The sequence below is a fragment of the Argiope bruennichi genome, chromosome 7 (genome assembly GCF_947563725.1).
Source record: "Argiope bruennichi chromosome 7, qqArgBrue1.1, whole genome shotgun sequence".
Lineage (NCBI taxonomy): Eukaryota > Metazoa > Arthropoda > Arachnida > Araneae > Araneidae > Argiope > Argiope bruennichi.
In genome coordinates this window covers 34849973-34864281 of record NC_079157.1, presented here as the reverse complement: position 1 = coordinate 34864281, position 14309 = coordinate 34849973, and positions in this window count along the sequence as shown.

The window sequence follows — 14309 nt, the reverse complement described above, 5'->3', positions numbered from 1 at the left end:
TTTTTTCCCATACAATCAATGGGGGATTCTTGTCGCCAATATTTTGTTTCATAAAAAATTAATAATATATTAATTAGACATAATCCTCATTAATCTCTTCAGTCATTTGATTGGGATTTTTAGATGCCTACGTCGAACCATTCATTCCACGTAAGTGTTGATGCAATATATGCTATAAAGTCTGTTATTGACTATCAAATCACAGCAACTTTGAGGTCTGCAATTCATCAGATCAAATGTCCTATTATTTTATGCCTGTTCTATTCATCAGATCAAATGTCCTATTATTTTATGCCTGTTCTATTCATCAGAAACACATAAGAGGCACCGCCCACATTTACTGTCTCCAGTGAAAGGCCATTTAGTGCACTTATCTTCATCAAGAGTTTCCTATTTATGGCTGAATTCAACGAATCCAATTCTCCTCATTGAGCTTGTTGGATTTTTCCACAAATAATTAATAGACAATTTTTGTCACCAATATTTTCTTTTATAAGTACTGAATATTGTATTGATTATATATAATCCTCATTGATCGCTTCAGACTTTATAACTGGGAGTATCTAGATGACTATATTGAACTATTCATACCATCTGATGGTATGAATATATATTGGCACAATATCTGCTGTAATAGCTTGTAATTCATCATATCACAGCAACCTTGAGGTCTGAAACTCACCGAATGTTATGCTATTTTCACCAGGAACACATATGATGCGGCACTCACATTTTCGCCAGTGACAGGCAGTTGTGTTCACATATTTTCGTCAACAGTTCCTGTCAATGATTGAATTCACTGAACTAGTATAACCTCGTTAAATTTGAGGACATTCTCCTAGGTATGTTGTCTTTCCAGATAGTTAACAGCTCATAGTTCATCAAATGATTTACCCTGTTTACAATAACCATAGAATAAGAGAGTTAACATTTACTAATGCTATGAAGGTTGTCCTGTGTGCACAATATCGGCTGCAGTTCCCTGTCCATTACTAAACTTGGAACAACCAATGAAATACTGTTCAGTCCAAAGGCACTAGTTTTCTATTACTGTGTGGAATATCATCTCCTGACAATGACACGATGATGGATTTCACAAACCCAATCTGTCCACAAAATCATGTATTCTATTGCTGAAGGAACTGCCACTTTTCATATGTGCTATCCGTGTTTACGAAGTTATCAATGAGTTGAAAAATGACTGGTATGATTTCTGAGCATTTGGCGTAGCTTATAAACTTGGCGGCTATTTTTCGTTGTCTTATGATGTCTTATTTCGTTGTTTATGCCAATCACATTTATATTATTATACTATTGTAATTATTTATCGAGATTGATCTTATTTTACAAAAAAAAAGAACTTTGATGTTTATAATGCATGATAGTTGAAAAATTCAAACGATACTTGGTTAACTATTTTTAAACTGCGTCTCCCACCTTTCATTTCATTCATAAAATTAAGGTAAAATTTCATTTTCTTTTATTTCGCTAGCAAAAATACATTATTGTTATGGTACATCGTAATTGTTTTTATCTTTTTGCTGCATTTGTAATATTTTAATATATATGACATACTTGATATTGTACAATACTGTTGAACAGTATTGTACAATATTGGGTGATATCATATAATATTAATCAATATTTCCCAATATTGTACAATACTGTTGAACAGTATTGTACAATATTGGGTTATATCATATAATATTAATCAATATTTCATAATATTGTACAATACTGTGATTGATAGATATCACATGATATTGTACAATATTTGTATGCTACCCGGGTAAGAGTTCTAAAAGTAATAAAAAATCAACTGCGGCGTGCCAAAAAATTTTCAACTTTAATTTAAAAACTCTTGTCTCAAAATAATAGAAATATAAACACAGCCATTTTCAGCTTTCGATAGAAAATGAAATTTACTTTTATTCACCGAGAATTCTCTTAGACTTAGAAAATTAGAACCCTCCTAAAAAGAATAAATAACGAAAGAAAACGTCTAGATAAAGGAGAAAATATGAAAATAATATATTGCAAGCACTAAATAAATATATAAAATACATCTTGAAGCAACTGAGAGCATTAGTATTTGTATATAATAACATTTTTGTACAAGAAAACTCATCAAAGAATGTCTTTACTAATATATTCTCATAGATGGCGCGGATTCAAACAGTAAAGTGTATTCCCCTTATTTCAATATCTCTGAGACTGGAACAACAGATCCGATCTCACAGAAGTTCAAAACCGCATTCAACTGTTGTACAATGTTATAGCGTGTCCTTGAAGTTAACAATGTTGAGGTTAATGTCTCATAACTTAAAAATAAGACATAAATGCTGAATTTTATTGTTTATCGTAATTTTTTTTATATATTATTTAGCAAAATTATTCACCTATTTTCAAGAAAGAATGCATTAACTTCATCCATATAAATATCTCTGTGAACTATGCCAATATCAGCATTTATGCAAGATATTATGGATATTATTTTAAAGAACTTTATCAGAAACTAATATCTGGCTTGAACGAAAACTTTCTCTCATAATGCCTCGGAAGAAGATAGGAAAAAAGGCGAAAACATCAATAAATTTTTTTACATCATTAAAACTCCATAATCATCACAATTACATCATCATTAAGCATCCATAATCATTTTCCGTAATACGATATTTAAGGAAAATAATGAGGTCTTCCTGGTAAGGATTTAGGGTTGGAAATGATATTATTCTGTCTTTGTTAACCACAGCAAATTAAAATGCATAGTATTACTTGGCTTTTCGTTGATGTCAGTAATTGGCTATTAATATTATTATGAAATATATGTCTCAGATTTCAACTCAGTATAGCTTTGCATTTCTCTGATTTGGCATCCTTTCTCTGGTTTGGCATCCTTTTCTCTTGTTTGGCATCCTTTTCTCTAGTTTGGTATCCTGCTTATCTCAGTATAAATCAATAATTTCATCCTATATATTTAACATAATTTTGCAAAGGCATGACCGAAAAAAGAAGGATTTTGGCAACATTTTTTTTCTCTTGGGAGAGCATGATTGTACAATGAAATGACGCGTTAAAAATTGAGTCCCTTCACTCAGAGACATGTGTTGAAAGTGCTTGAAATTTATCTCTTGGGCTTTTATTAAGAGATTCTTTTAGTGATTTCTTTTCACGTGTAGATTTAGGAAATGGACTTTGAGGCAACTCTGAAAGAAATGCGTGAGCGTTAGAGACTTTTATCTTTTCACTTGGAGCATGAGAAACTGTAATGATCAGGGATTTTTTAAAGAATGTGTTAGAAGTAAAAAGCGTATTTGGATAAGGAAATAAGAGAAAATTATAGAATAAGTTAATATGAACGAATTTAAGATAAAAACGGGGAAATTAATCAGGACTTAAAGTTAATTAATAAATATAAGTGCATATATACATAAATATTAATCTTTATTATGTACAATTTATAGTGTTTGTTATATAGATAAATATCTGTAAAACCATATGTAATTGTTATAGGGATACAAATCCGCATATTTAATTTTAATAAGACGGCGTCCTGGCATAGGGGTAGCGCGTCTTCCCCGTGATCTGGGCGTCCCGGGTTCGAGTCCCGGTTTGGGCATGGTTGTTCTTCTGTTTTTCTATCTGTGAGATGTGCGAATGTGCCCTCCTGTAAAAAGGGGTTGTGCAAGCGAATGAATGATGCGTGAGTGGCAAAGTCGTACTCTTGGCCCTAGTTGGCTCTGCTGTAAAAAATAAGAGACGTCCCCCTCAGTCTTAAATCGCTGTTTTCGTAACAGCGGGCTTGTCAGTGGCAAGTGCCATAAGAAACAAACAATTTTAATAAAAAAAGAGAGATTTACAGATTTTAGTTAATGGCGGCAGCATGGATGTCATTTCAAACGTCCCAATCTTGGCGACAAAAATGAAACATCTAGAAAATGCTATAGTTTTAGTTCTATTCCATTTAAGGGGCCGTAATTTGGAGATACTTCTACAAAAGTCAATGCAATCTGTCAAGAAAACTATGTAGGCATGTCAGTTGTCTATGTAAGCATGTCATGTTGTATATATATATATATATATATAACCAATCTAAAGTAAGAAAAAGTTTGAAAACGAAACTAAAATGAAAACGAAACAAAACAGTTTCGCAATCGCAACTAAAATTTATAACCTATTTAAACTAAAACCAAAAAGGAACTTCATAGTATTTAGAGAGCGCAATTGCAGCTACTTCTAAAACACAGATGAATTGATACAAAAGTATTAGAATCAAGTTAATAGGAAAAACAAAAATCAAATAAAAATTAAACCAAAAAAATTATTAAAAAAATATTAAAAAAAGAATCCGGCCTGAAGACTTTTTCAAGGGTCACCCTCAGGCAGGGATTGCGAAACTGTTAAAAATCCCTGCCTGAGGGTGACCCTTGAAAAAGTCTTCAGGCCGGATTCTTTTTTTAATATTTTTTTAATAATTTTTTTGGTTTAATTTTTATTTGATTTTTGTTTTTCCTATTAACTTGATTCTAATACTTTTGTATATATATATATATATATATATATATATATACACACCTTACAGCCTCTGGACAATACGTTGAAGAAGCCAGTTAGGCGTGACCAGTGGGTCGCAGACTTTAAACGTGGCCTTAATAGCAGCAGAGGCGGAACGTTCTGGAAGACCAAAATCAGTCACTGCAGTTGAAATCGTTAAAAAGTTCTCAAGAATATTATGAATGTTCGGCGATTGAAAAGTTCGCAGGTTTCTGTGTTTGTTCGTATATCCAAAGAACGAGAACATCATATTTAAATCGATATTTGGGTACGAGAAAGTTGTCATCAAGATGGATACTACGTTTGCTGAAGTTGGATCAAAAACTGCTGCGCATGACAATATCGGAACAATGGTAGAAGCTGTACAATTCAAACTCAATTGATTTGAAACGATTTTTACTGTAGATGAGACATGGATCCATCACTCTACTCTAGAGATCAAACAGCAATCAAAACAGTGGACAACGAAGGATGAAACAGCATCAAAAAAGCAAAAAGTGCGCCATCTGTTGGAAAGTTTATGGCATTTTTGGTACGCAAGGGATTTTTATTATTGCATTGTCGAGAGAAAGAAAGGAACATCAATGCTGAATTGTATGGTAACTTTTTGGATAAATTGCATCCCAAAATCAAAGAAAAAAGTCCAGGTTTGGCCAAGAAGAAAGTCATGCTTCAATAGAATAAAACTCCCGTCCACGAGGCTGTCATTGTGATGGCAAAACTCATGAACTGAAGTTTGAAATTCTTCCTCATGGACCTTATTCTCCATATATATCCCCCTCAGACTATAGTCTATTCACCAATCATTTATTTTATTATTGCATTATCGAGAGAAAGAAAGGAACATCAATGCTGAATTGTATGGCAACTTTTTGGATAAATTGCATCCCAAAATCAAAGAAAAAAGTCCAGGTTTGGCCAAGAAGAAAGTCATGCTTCAATAGAATAAAACTCCCGTCCACGAGGCTGTCATTGTGATGGCAAAACTCATGAACTGAAGTTTGAAATTCTTCCTCATGGACTCTATTCTTCAGATATATCCCCCTCAGACTATAGTCTATTCACCAATCATTTATTTTATTATTGCATTATCGAGAGAAAGAAAGGAACATCAATGCTGAATTGTATGGTAACTTTTTGGATAAATTGCATCCCAAAATCAAAGAAAAAAGTCCAGGTTTGGCCAAGAAGAAAGTCATGCTTCAATAGAATAAAACTCCCGTCCACGAGGCTGTCATTGTGATGGCAAAACTCATGAACTGAAATTTGAAATTCTTCCTCATGGACTCTATTCTTCAGATATATCCCCCTCAGACTATAGTCTATTCACCAATCATTTATTTTATTATTGCATTATCGAGAGAAAGAAAGGAACATCAATGCTGAATTGTATGGCAACGTTTTGGATAAATTGCATCCCAAAATCAAAGAAAAAAGTCCAGGTTTGGCCAAGAAGAAAGTCATGCTTCAATAGAATAAAACTCCCGTCCACGAGGTTGTCATTGTGATGGCAAAACTCATGAACTGAAGTTTGAAATTCTTCCTCATGGACTCTATTCTTCAGATATATCCCCCTCAGACTATAGTCTATTCACCAATCATTTATTTTATTATTGCATTATCGAGAGAAAGAAAGGAACATCAATGCTGAATTGTATGGTAACTTTTTGGATAAATTGCATCCCAAAATCAAAGAAAAAAGTCCAGGTTTGGCCAAGAAGAAAGTCATGCTTCAATAGAATAAAACTCCCGTCCACGAGGTTGTCATTGTGATGGCAAAACTCATAAACTGAAGTTTGAAATTCTTCCTCATGGACCTTATTCTCCAGATATATCCCTCTCAGACTACAGCCTATTCACCAACCTGAAAAAATTTCTGGCTAGACGGAATTTCTATTCTGATACGATTGCATCTCAGAGTCGAATGTCTACTTTGAGGCCTTAGAAGAAAGCGTTTACAGAGAGAGGATCCAAGCTTTGCAACACCGGTGGAGCAAGTTCATGCATTTGGAAGAGGGACTATGATGAAAAATAAAATATTCATTAAACAGCTTTTTTTATTTTTCTTGTTAGGCTGGACAGTGTTCTACTTACCCTCGTATATCAAAAATTGTATCTTCTTGATTGTCAGGTAGACACCTCGAAATTCGTGCTCAGTTTCTTTTCATGCCGTGATGGCACTTGTCATAGACAAGCCCGCTGACAAATTCAGCAATTTAAGCTGAGTTTGGGTTGTAGCGTTTGAAGTTAAAGGCCCCTGAGCACCCGAGAGCCGATGTCTGACTTCTATCTCTTATGAAAATGAAACTCATACACTCGCTTGCACAACCCCTTTTTACAGGAGGGTTCTTTCACACACCTCACAGATCGAACACAGGGTAATGATCACCCACGCCCGAACCAGAACTCGAACTTGGGAAGCCCAGATCAAGGGGAAGACGCTCTACCCCTAGGTCAGGACGCTGGCTTTCTTTTCACAATATTAAGAAGTACAAAATTATGATGCGTTGTGCTAGCCACGAAGAAGAGAAGGGAGCAATTTCACTTGTTCTGTTAATATTTCATAATCTTTGTTCGATTTCAAAAAAATTTCCAGTTTTGGTTTTATAATATTTTAATTGTCAAAAAGATTTGTAGTGGAAGATTTTAGATGCAGTGATACGTCACATATAAAAAATAATCGCTGATCTGTACAAAACATTAACGTTTATATTTTAACTCCACTGAATATTTATATTTTATTAACATTTAATAGGAAACAAATGGTAGAAAAGTATCAGCATTTCTCATTTTGAACCTTAAAGAAATAAATTTGAAAATATAGAATATTCTATTTCTATTTCTATACTAAGAAAAATTCTTCAATAAATGTTTTTATTTCTATGTAATATAATATAGCAATGAAACTAATCAGAAGCTAGCCATGAAGTTATTACTTAAGAACTAAGGAGTGAAAAAGAATAGTTTCAGATATTAAAATAATTTTAATTACAAAGACTGAATTTAAATAACCATCTTTCATTAAAATGCCTTATAAAAATGTGGCTTATAATTTTTTTTTTTTACAAAAATGACTTGCAATATTAAATTTAAAAACATATTTCAAAATGCGTGTAGAAATATCAATTATATTATTAGTTAGTATTGCTATTAATTATCAGAAACTTATTGTTAAAATAAATTAATCTTATTACATTACGTAAAAAGTAAAAAATGAGTTTTTACCTGTTTTATACATAAATTGAATAAATAAATTTAAAACACTAATTGGATGAAAAGGATGTACATTCAATATTTTATTTTTGGAGAACTCAATTTATTTTTGCTTTATCTAAAAGCTATCTTTCGTAATAATTCTCATTGATTTTTGAAGCCTTTTCCATGTATTAGTTTTAATTTATTCTTCTTATATTACATACAAAAGTTTCCTTTTTCATTTCGAGAGACTAATTATATTAGCAAAGCGAAAAGTATGAATATTTCATACCAATTGACTTCATAAATAAGATTAGAGGGGTGTTTCGCTTGCTTTTCCAATAAAAATATGAAATCATTTCCCAGAGGCTATTTTGTTTCATAAATTAATTTTCTACAAATTTCATTAGATTTGTACACGTCTGATTATTTTCATATTTAACAAAAGATAAAAGATGTTTTTTATGATAATATTTATTATTATTTTTTTGTCTAAATGCATTCAGAATTTGCTATCAATTTCAGTAAAATTTTAATTAAATATAATTCAGCTAATAATTATATAATTCTTTTTAAATATAATTCAACATTGCCAGTCAGTTTCCGATAAATTTCATTAAATATGTGCATTTATGAATGTTCTCATAGTTAAGTAAAGATAAAGAATGTTATTATTTTGTGTTAAGTTCCATTAAGCAAAAGCTATAAATTTCAGTATAATTTTAATTAAATATAATTCAACGAATAATTATATAATTCTGTTTAAATATAATTCAGCATTGCCAATCAATTTTTATAAATGTCATTAAATTTGTGCACATATGAATATTTCCACATTTAAGTGAAGATAAAGATTTTTTTTTTGTGATAATACCTATTAACTTTGTGCACATATGAATATTTTCACATTTAAATGATGATAAAGAATGTTTTTTTTTTGTGATAATACCTATTAACTTTGTGCACATATGAATATTTTCACATTTAAATTATGATAAAGAATGTTTTTTTTTCTGATAATAACTATTAAATTTGTGCACATATGAATATTTCCACATTTAAGTGAAGATAAAGAATGTTTTTTTTTCTTGTGATAATACTTATTAACTTTGTGCACATATGAATATTTTCACATTTAAGTGAAGATAAAGAATGTTTTTTTATGATAATATCTATTAACTTTGTGCACATATGAATATTTTCACATTTAAGTAAAGATAAAGATTTTTTTTTGTGTGTGTGTGATAGTACCTATTAACTTTGTGCACATTTGAATATTTTCACATTTAATATAAAGAATTTTTTTTATTATATCTATTATTTTGTGGTTTGTTCCATTCAGCATTAAATACTGAACTAATGATACAATAGACAGGAAATTTTCTTGCGTTATAGCCTTCTATTATTACATATTCTCTTTAATAAATTTTCATGAAATTATCATTTAAATGTCAGATATGTAACAAACCTCGTTATAACAGAACATAAAGTTTAATGAATACATAAAAGTTCATTTGAAGTGCTTGAATTAGTAATGATACGATTCTGAAATAATTCCAGGTTTTATTAAGTTTTGAGAAAAAAAAAGAATCTGAAAATTGCCAGGCCAAATTTTTTTAGAAAACGTTTCAATAAATACACAGTTGCTTTGTCTGCCATTATAAAATATAAATTTTTAGATGCATTATCAGGTATTATTATATGATTGTTTGACTAATTAAAATGTGAAAAAAAGACATTATTTGTAACATTTTAGAATGCAATAAAACAATAAACTCTTTCAGTATCGTTTATTCTAAATAGCAGGATTTTTTTTTTTGTTAATTCTCTAAGACTCTTTTCTTGGTTAGGGTTTAAAATTTCTTTTCTACTTATTGTTCTGCTTTCAAATAAAAGAATATTTCTTAGTTGCACCAAAATTTATAAATAAATTAAATTTACTTTTCTCGTCGTAAATAAAAGTGAATATTCATCAATATTTTATGTATTACAAAAATTTGAATTAAATAATGTTTATGCTTCAAATTCCTCAAAATCAATATGAAAAATAAGAAAGGTATGGTGACAATTAATTTTTATTAATTGAAAACTGTTATTAAAAGTTAATTGTAACCATTATTAATGCAAATTGTTCATCCCAATAGAAATCAAATATGTTAAATGTAGCAATTTTTATTTGATGCAACTATTCTAGAAATTTTAAATATTTTCATTCATTTGCCTCTAAGTGTCTATTCCTAAAACTAAGTTAACTTTAACAACATTATTTATCATTATTTACAATGTAAGGAAGAGTCATTTTTTAAAAATGTTTTTTTTTTATCTTTTCATGTAACTTCTAAACTATCTCGTAATTTAAAAAATCGTTTGTTACAACTGATATATCATTTTATAAAACGGAATTGCAGACGATAAAATAATTTTGTTTTCCCTAATATTTTATAAAAATGCATTTTTCATAATGAGAAAAAAAAAGGAAGATTCCAGTTTTGATTTCGAAACTACAAAACACTGTAATAAGAGAAGAATATAAGAGAAGAATTTGCATTCGGTATTTCTTAGAAAAACGTTTGTAATTTTTGTAATTTTTTGTAAACATGTAAATTACAGTTTGTAATTTTTCAAATATTTAGAAATATCTTTTAAATATTTTGCTCAGACATACAAAAACTATTACAGCAATCACATAGATTGCTATTAACAATTTTATAACAATTTTACTGCTTCCTTACAAGCGATTATATAAAGGAACTTAATTGTTATAAAATTGCATTTTACCTAACTTTGAAAAACTATAAGACAGAAAAAAGAAATATCAAGTAAATAATGTTTGCATCATAGAAAAGACTATTTTTCGTATGTTTAAGTGCTATGAAATTTACCTTCATTTGATATCATGCGCTGAAACAATTGAGGAAGAGAGTTTAGATTTCTATAAAAATCTTATTAAATAAAATCTAATAACAAGTTTGAAAATTCTTTTTTAATGGAAAGTTGCTATTCAAAATTCGTTAAGTGACAACTTGATAGTTCAATAGTAATAACAATACATTCTGTTGATAATTTCCAATCATATTGCGATTACACAATTTTCAAATAATATGCAACCTACAGAAATTGTCTATTAAATTATCGTGTATGTTTTGACAAAAATTGCCTTTATTTACAGTAGGGACTGCATGAAATTATGGAATAATATTTTAATTATATATTCTTAATTTATAAAACGCGTTCTTTATAAGCCATTTGAATTTTTTTCTACATTCATTTTTTGGCAAATTACTCCAATTTTTATATTTGCATAATCCGTACTTTGATGATGTTTTGCACACTTAACTGCTATTTTCTCAAATTCCAAATTTTTTTAAAGTTTCATACGGAAGCCTCATAAACTAAAATCGAATTCACAAAGTTTGTGTAAATTTGATTTAATAATTTCACTATTCGTTCTGTAGTTACGAACTACTGAATTATAAATCTGTTCATTTAAAATGATTTATAGCGGTTTTAATTGAAAAGTTCGTGAAAATTGTAAATTCCATTTAAATTGAAACTGGGAATTTCAAAACTGCGCTGAAACATAGCCTATTTCTTAGTTCAGAAACTAGACAAAATATTTCTTACATTAATCTCTAAGAGTTTGAACAAGCCATCTGGTATACTTCAAAACTAGATGCTTTTTACTTTTTGAATTTTTTAGAATATACATTTACAGCGTGATAGGCATAGAATTTTTAAGCTCCCAAAACGCGATGTGTGCCTGTACTAAAGCGACTATTCTCAATTTACTGAGACAGGTTATAGCACTCATAGCAGTGAAATAAAGAAGTTACAACGATAACTTAAAAAATAAGTGCTCGGCCAAAACATCTAGTAAGAAAATTGTATGCTATATCATAATTAAAAAAAAAAGATAGAAAAGCGTTTCACGGAATCATCTGCTAAATTTGCGACGATTTTTGCGATTACAATCATGATTTTCCATAATTTTAAAAAAGGGTTTGTCCTGAAATTGAAAAATAAATCTTCAAATCTTCCCGAAAGTATGGGTGTATCATATTTATTATTATTAGTTTAGTTTACTTTCGTCATTGCTTAGATTAAAAAAATTGTATGATAATGCCTTAGAATACATTTTTCATAAACTTTCCATGGCATGAAAAAGGTTTCATCCTAAAGCTGAAAAATTATTCCTGATTCCCCTTTGCCACTAGGGCATAATTCAAATCTTTTTATTATTTTTTATTTACTTTTTTCTTGTCTAATGTTTCATAGTTCGTTTTGTCCTAAATTTCACCTCCCCGCATATTACATCAAAGATATTTCGAAAAATACAATATGTTTTTCAAGTCATGGAAAAAAAATTCAAAATTTTTATCTCAAATAATACTCTGATTGAGAGATAACTTCATGAAAATTCCCCCTGTATTTTTATCATGTTATAGCGTGCATTTTTCCGATTTGGAATTTTTAGCTTTGTGTGTACGTGTGTTTGTGTGTGTGTGTGTGTGTGTGTGTGTGTGTGTGTGTGTGTGTGTGTGTGTGTGTGTGTGTGTGTGTGTGTGTGTGTGTGTGTGTGTGTGTGTGTGTGTGTGTGTGTGTGTTCCTTGTTTGTAATTTCTCTATCGCACCGATCACCCTGTATACAAATATATATATTCCAATCTTCAAAACACTTTTTGACTTAAATCGCATAGTTTTATTTCGTAGGTGTTTTTCAATCTATTTCATTTAAAAATTGAAATACATAATTATTTTATAACATTCTTTAAAATACTCATTCCAAACATTGTCACATATCTTAAGATTTTGATGTCATTCCATTATTAAATTTATTATTAAATGTATTGGGTATTAAATGCATTTATTCATTGTTGACATCTTTTGAAAATGATTGCAGTGAGTCCAAAAATTTAGAAAAACAAAAGAATTATTAATTGGAAATAGATATTGTGGATCTACTGCTGTAATGATAAAGTTATTATTTAATTATTTTTATACGTATTATGATTGTCTTTTTGTAAGATTTTGCTAACAGAAATTTGAGACTCATTACATTTGATGCCTGCCTTTTATATTAGCCTAATGGATTCACTTTTAATTCGTGAAAATTTGAATACTGATTCAGATGTGATTCTTGTCGCATTTACTGAACTTCGATATGATAAAATCTCCCCCGTAAGTAACCCACATGTATCTTTAAAATGGCAAACTATTGTAGCTATATAAAATATACATATGAAATAAAGTTTAGCAGACTCGTCGTCGCATTTTAACAGATCTTGGAGTAAAAGAGCTTAAATTGAGTTGTCAAATCATTACCAGCGCCATATGAAATTCTTTCAGAACTTTTGAAACTTCTTAATATAAAGTTTAATTTTGATAACTTTAAAAAAAATAGAGTGCTTATTTCAAATAATTCTGTATTTATTTCGAACTAAATGGCCTTCTCTTAATGTTTTGCCATTTACATACGATGTATATGGTACTATTCCAAGTTTTGATGTTAAAAAGTTGCATTTGTTCATTAGTAATAACTAAAAGACAAAATTTTATTAATTCTTTTCCAAAAATTTGGTTCATGAATAAAGTGAAAAAAATGCAAATCAGAATTGGAACTAAACTAACTATTTTGACTTACAAATTTATATTTATGGTGAAGATAAATGTGTTTTTTTTAATTCCACGGCACATTTTTATGGAATTTTCAAATAACAGATAAATTAAATAGTAAAATTTAACAGAAACTGACTGTCAGGAATCAATGTTTCAAAGGCAAGAACTTTTAATTTGAATATTTTTTTATTATTTTAATTCAACTCCAGTGAAAAAAAAAATAATGAATTTGTTTTTCTGTGAAGAGATTTTGTAAAACCAAACTTTGCGTGCCTTAAGTATAAATAATGCAGATTTATCTGTTGAATAAAAGCAATTACGGAACAAGAAATGTGAAATGGACTTCAAAAAATAAATATATTTATTTTCAGAATAATTTGGGTCAAGTATAGGTATTGCTAAAGTATAATATTTTTTAATGTATAAATTCTATCTCTACTTTTGTAATATTTGTTAAATACAGTATGCGCCAAAATATGGAGTGCTGAAATCTGTGGATCTCGAACATGTAGCGAATTGGTATGCGTGAAAATAGAACCTAGGACCTTGGGGTTCGCTGTCCAGTAACATGACTACGATACAAAAGCAATTGCTCAAGGAGCGTAGCTATTAACTGGCTTATAAGCCTTCACCACAGACTCTCCCTCCAGTGAGTCGGAGGTGAGATGAATGGTATGACTGCTGAAAGGTGATGTATTAGGTGTTGATTCTAATGCGCCTGTACCCATTTGAGTAGCGCCAAGCGTTCTGGCGAGCATGTGTGGGTGAGTGGTTGCTGATGCTGTTCTGCATCAAGTGAATCTGACGACTTTAGTTTGTTGAGTCAAGTGAATCTGACGATTTTAGTTTGCTGAGTCAAGTGAATCTGAGATGGCGCCACAACAGCTGTACGAATGTTGAGGGTTCATCTTCTGAGGTCACCAATGTAGCGAATTGGTATGCTT